Genomic DNA, 6,522 nt, shown 5'->3' with positions numbered 1-6,522 from the left:
GTAATTTTAATTTAAGAACAAAATGGAGCATGAAAATAAATTATTAAATCATTTACTCCCACTATTTTTGGGTTAGGGCCAATAATGCGGAGAGAAAGAGGTAGACTAGTTTTGTGTTTGTGGCTATTTTAATAGAGTAGCACAAGTAATCAAAAAACAGTAGGCTGTTTTGAATTTACTGGCTGTCCCTTATGAGTTCACAGTTAGATTGGACTGTCCTCAATGTACTTTCTTTTTTTTCTTTCTTTCCCACATCTCTTTATTTCTCTGATTTTGTTTAAACTTCATAAAGAGCTCTCTGATGTTTCCTTTCCAAACAATGAAGGTTTATCCTTTGTAAACTACCTCTGTACTCCACAGGCTGATGATATGTGATATTCCTATATCATTAAAGTAAAGCCTAAGCACATTCTGTGGCTTTTGTGTCTACTCTGTTGTTGCTGAGCTTATGAACTATTAGAAATAATTCCCTCTTGCATTTTCACACATGGGGAATGTGATGTTCTCTTGGGTATTATGCTAATCATATTTTGGCAGGTTTCTCCGGAGCAGATGCAGAAATGATCATACCACTTTCCAGGGTGTATTATTTTAGCTCCTTTGACTTGGGCCCTAAGTCTGTTTTACCTGATGTTCCTGAAAGATGTTCCTGATGTCCCTCACTGTTCTTTCATGCTGGATGTTCTTGCCTATGCTGCCTCCTCAGCTATCACCCTCTCTTCCCCTTTTTAATGTAGAACTCATTCTTAATGATTTGTCAAAGGCACCCTATTTCACTGAAATGCCTTCTATATTCCCTACCCTCCAAGTGGATTATAGACCTTCTAAGGTCTTTTGACATCTGCATATCTCTAGCACAGCACTTATCACGGTGATTATTTATCTGTTCATCTTTCCAAGTAGACACACTCATTTTAACTCCCTACCCTAGTCGCCAGCATCCCCAGCATAGTGCCTGTCATAAAATGGTGCCACAATGAAAATTTGAAAAATGAATGAATTGAACGTGATAAACATAGATGAGAATCCTATATTCTACAATTTTTTAAATGTACTGAAATTATTCTTTTTGAATCCTCCTATTTATTTCTGTGACTTCTTTGGTGACAAAGTTAGAAAAAAGTGGAGGTCAGTAGGGAGATATGAAGGGACGCCGGTGGAAGCAGTGAGCCTGGGCGGGTGATGGAGTGGGAGATACGTGGCACAGGGGTCAGTGAGTTAATCTGGGCTCATTCAGAGAATGGAAGGTGTGTGCCAAGAAAACTGGTTGGATAGGGATAGGTCAGGGATTCCCTCTTGCATTCTCACACTTGGGGGCATGCGTGATTTTCTTTTCTTTTCTTTTTTTTTTTTTTTTTTTGAGACGGAGCATCGCTCTTTCTCCCAGGCTGGAGTGCAATGGTGCTATCTCGGCTCACTGCAACCTCCACCTCCCGGGTTCAAGCTATTCTCATGTCTCAGCCTTCCAAGTAGCTGGGACTACAAGTGCCTGCCACCATGCTCAGCTAATTTTTGTATTTTTAGTAGAGATGGGGTTTCACCATGTTGGTCAGGTTGGCCTCGAACTCCTGATCTCAGGTGATCCACCTGCCTCGGCTTCTCAAAGTGCTGGGATTCCAGGCATGAGCCACCATGCCTGGCCGCATGTGTCATTTTCTTGGGTGTTATACTGATCGTATATTTGCAGGTTTGCTTTTGTGACAGACTTCTTCTGGGGGAAAAAAGTATCCTTCTATCTTTTTACTTTTGTCCAGTTCCAGGTATCCCTGTTTTTTTCTTCACTCTTCCTTCCTTGTTCATGGGAGTTTTTCTTGAGGACTTCAAGCCCAGCTTCGGAGAATCCTGGTTGTGTCATCTCATCTCCTTTCTGCTCTCTTCTCTACCTAGCCTTTCCACCCTCACACCTCCCGGGTCTGAAAATGGAAAGATAAGGGTGTTTCCCTGAAAGTTGCTCTTCTGTGTGGGGATGACAGGTTCTAAAGACTCTTTTCTGGTCCCTGCCCTCATTGCCATGATTAATCAGTTAAGTGGCCCGAGGTTTTGTAACAGCACAGTCTTAAAATGCTTCTCCCAAGTTTAATTTCTCTCCATTTGACCTTTTAAGGATGTGAATTGGCTTTAAGCAGTAGACTCCCTTTAGTACGGCACTGTGAGCCTCTCAGTGAATCTGCTACATCCATTCCACCCACGGGTCTGGAAACTTGTCTGTTTACCTTTCCCTAAAAACCTAAGATATATTTTTAAGAAGTGCCTTGTAACTTTTCATATAGCCTTTCCCCTACTTTGGGCAGACTGTTTCTTACAGGAATTTGGTAGATCTTTCCAAAGAGAATTCTGTGTCTCTATTTTTAAAGCATAAATCCTGTCAACTTTGGAGGAGAAGTGATTTGGCTTGAGTTTTCTCAGACATGGGAACTTTTGACCTAAGTTTGTATTTTACATTGTTGAAAGGGAACTCCGGGATCCCAGAAAACATATGGACTGCAATTGGGTAAAGTTTCTGTTTCAGTACTTATTCCTACTTACTAGCCGTTTAATCTTGGTCAAGTCAGCCATGTGGCTCTCAACTTCCTCATCTGTAACATAAAAGGATTAGAGTAGACAATCTCTAACAAATGCTATAATACCACTGACAAATAATAATATTAGCTAATATGTGTAAGGCACTGTGTTTAGTGCTTTTTCCCTTAATACAATAGCTTTGAGATATAATTTATATACCATACAATTTACTTCTTAAAAAAGTACACAATTCAGTAATTTTAGTAGATAGGAGTAACCATCACCACAGTCAATTCTAGAATATTTTTATACATCAGAAGAAACCCTTTACCCATTATCAATTACTCTCCATTCCTCCTAACTCCCTCCCAGCCCTAGGCAACTACTAGTCTACTTTCTGTCTTTATTTGCCTCTTCTGGACATTTCATACAAATGGAAACATGCAGCATGTACTAATTTATGACAGCTTCTTTCACTTAGCATGAGGTTTTCAAAGTTCATTAATGTGGTAGCATTTATCAGTACTCTGTGCCTTTTTATGGCTGAACAATATTTTATCATATGGATTTACCACATTTTATCATTTTATTTATCCATCATCAGTTGATTGACATTTGAGTTGCTTCTACTTTTTGAGTATTATCAATAATTCTGTTATGAACATTCTTGTATAATTTTTTGGTAGACATTTATCTTCATATTTCTTGGATATATACCTAGGAGCAGAATTGCTGCGTCAGATGGTAATGCTGTTTAACCTTTTCAGGAACTGTCAGACTGTTCTGAAGTGGGTACATTATTTTACATTCCAACCAGCAGTGTATGAGAATTCCAGTTTCTCCACATCCTCATCAACAGTTGTTATTGTCTGTCTTTTTTATTATATTCATCGGTAATGTGAAGTGTTTATCTCATTGTGGTTTTGATTTACATTTCCCTGATGGTTGATGATTTTCAACATCTTTTCATATACTTATTAGTCATTATGTATCTTCTTTGGAGAATGTCTGTTCAGATCCTTTACCTACTTTATAGTTGGTTTATCTTTTTAATATTGAACTGTAATAGTTTTTAAAAAATATTTCCTAAATACAAGTCTCTTATCAGATAATATGATTTGCAGATATTTTCTGTCATTCTATGTACTGTCTTTTCACATTCTTGATGATATACTTTTTAGCCCAAATGTTTTTAACTTGATGGGATACAATTTATTTTTTCTTTTGTTGCTTGTGCTTTCAGTCATATTTGTGAAAACTTTGCTTATCCCACATTACAAAGATTTACTATTTCTAAGTGATTTATAATTTTACCACCTACCTTTAGGTCTCTGATCCATTTTGAGTTAATTTTTATGTGCGAGGAGGGAGTCTAACTTGATTCTTTTACATGTGGATATTTAGTTGTCCCAGGACCATTTGTTGAATTAAGTGCCCAGAACAAGTACATCTATATATAGAGAAAGTAGATTAGTGGTTGTCAGAGACTGCAAGAAGGGGGAAATTGGAGAGTGACTGCCCATAGGTACAGGCATGCTTTTTGGCATTATGAAAATATTCTGGAATTAGGTAGTGGTGATGGTTGCAGAACTTTTGGAATATGGTAAAAGACACTGAAATATATGCTTAAAAATGGTGATTTTTGTGATATATGAATTATACTGTAGAAATAATAATAACAGTAATAAAGCAAGGTGTCTTTCCATGTCTCCATGCCTTGTATTTTCATTAAAAAAAAAAAAAAAAAAGAATTTCAGGGCCAGGCTCAGTGGTTTACTCCTGTAATCCCAGCACTTTTGGAGGCCTAGGTGGGAGGCCTAGGTGGGAGGCCAGAAGTTCAAAACCAGCCTGAGCAACATAGCAAGACCTTGTCTCCATGAAAAATAAAAAATTAGCCAGAAATGGTGATGTGTGCCTAGAGTTCCAACTACTTGGAAAGCTGAGGCAGGAGGATCGCTTGAGCCTAGGAGTTCAAGGTTGCAGTGATCTATAATCACCACTGCACTCCAGCCTGGGTGACAGAACAAGACCCTGTCAAAAAAAAAAAAAAAAAAAAAGGCATCTCACTTTAATAGTAAGAGGCCAGAATATGATGCTGGCAGCATGTTGTGAGGAAATGTATTAGATGAAAGAAGTTAAATTCCAATTCTCCTTTTTTCAGAAATGAGGTATAGGGGAGAGAAACACGTACTTGGAAAGAATTGACCCAGCTGAATTGGAAAATGTGGGAATGGGATGGGGAAGAGGCTGCTCCACCTGAGATCTGGCTCCAGGACTTACAGCAAGGGGAACTTGGGCAAGTTACAGACTCTCTATGCCTCAGTTTCTTTATCAGCAAAACAGAATCATCCCATAAACTATAAGGTCGATGGTATCAGCAGGTCCCCAAACTGACTGCACATCTGAGTCATGTTAACAAACACATTCCAGGCCCCACCTGAGCCCTCTGAATCAGAATCCCTGTAAGGAGGACAATGAACTTGAATTTGCACTGACTTTCCCAGCTGTTTCTTACTCTGATCAACTTGGGGGTAGGACCCATTGAGCTGCATCACATCATTCCAAAGCCAAAACACAACAGCAGGACAAGAATATTTTCAAGGCAGTCTCTAAAGCAGAGGAGAAACTGTTGAGGGAACCTAGAAGTAAAGGAGATCTGGCTTGCTGGGCTCCATTTGAACTTTGAGTACAACAGAGACATGAGCCCTTCGGGACACATGCCTGAGGTAGTGACAGTCCAACTTTGGAAGAGTGGAAGCCCTAGTTTCAAATTCAAGCATGCTTTGAGTAGAAATTAAGTTTACCTCTTTTTGCACAGCAACATGGCCAATCCTTCCTAAGCTGCTCAGCTTACAAGAAAAGGAATCATACTGCTAAGAATTCAAACTTCAGCAGTCATAGGTAAGTAAGGAAGTCTTATAAACCTATTCTAGCCACCTAACCAGAAACTCGAAATTTAGCAGGTTCTTTCAGTTTCAGGACAGTTGTGTTCACTAGATCAGAGGCATTGAGACATGAAGAACAGACCCTTAAAAAGGGAAAGTGTTCCATTCAGTTTGAGGACATCACTGGAACATTAGGGAAGTGGGAACACAGCTGCTCACTCTACAGTGTGGGTTGCCTTTGTGTCTGGAATGTGTCTGATGTCCTGATCCCTGTGCACATTTCAGGGAGCCTTGGGAGGACCCCAAATCACTGATGGAATTGGGCAGTGCATGGAGATGGCTCAGCAGGACGAGGGTAAATGCAGGGTCAAGTCCAGGTCATACTGAGAGACAATGAGTGGCGCTGATGAGGACAAAGATAAAATCAAAAGTTTGTGCTTCATCTTCAAAAACTCAAGCTGATAACAAACTTGGCCTGATGAGAAATAATAAGTATTTTTCTATTTACATGAGAATTTAATCTCAAAACAGAAATCAGAAAAATATGAAGTCCAGGGCATAAAACCTAAAACTATTGCTCATATTTATTGTTTCTAAATAGAGCAAAGTGTAAAATCTTCTCCATAAGACATACATTGTGGTTATAAAAAGGCAAAAGTCTTAGTGAGAATCATTGGTATTCCATAGAAGAGTGAATTAAACACAGCCAAGGGAAGACCCACGTCTCATACTTCTCTTGTATATTCCAAAGTTCCAGGGAAATTCCAGGTGATAGAGGTTATTTCCCATACTGTTAAAGCAAGGTTTCAGACACTTCTGAATTTTGGTCCCAGTACTCTAGAAGGGCACACCTCTGTCCTGGAAAATAATACAGGAATGAATACTCTTCCCGTGACCCATTCTGGTCATTCTTCCAGCATCACAAAAACCAAAAACTGGAAATATGGCCAAATATGTGATTAGCTGTCCCTCATCTTCAGGTTTCTTATCTGTTACTTATAGATAATAGCATTACCTTAAGGATTATGATGAAGATACAATGTCCAAATATAAACACAGTTTTGAGCAAAATACCTTGTACGAATTGGTCAATGAATAATTACTAAATATGTGAATATTTACTGGATTGTATGGA

Source organism: Pan troglodytes, chromosome 1, assembly GCF_028858775.2.
Source record: "Pan troglodytes isolate AG18354 chromosome 1, NHGRI_mPanTro3-v2.0_pri, whole genome shotgun sequence".
NCBI classification, from domain to species: domain Eukaryota; kingdom Metazoa; phylum Chordata; class Mammalia; order Primates; family Hominidae; genus Pan; species Pan troglodytes.
This window is presented reverse-complemented; position numbering follows the sequence as displayed.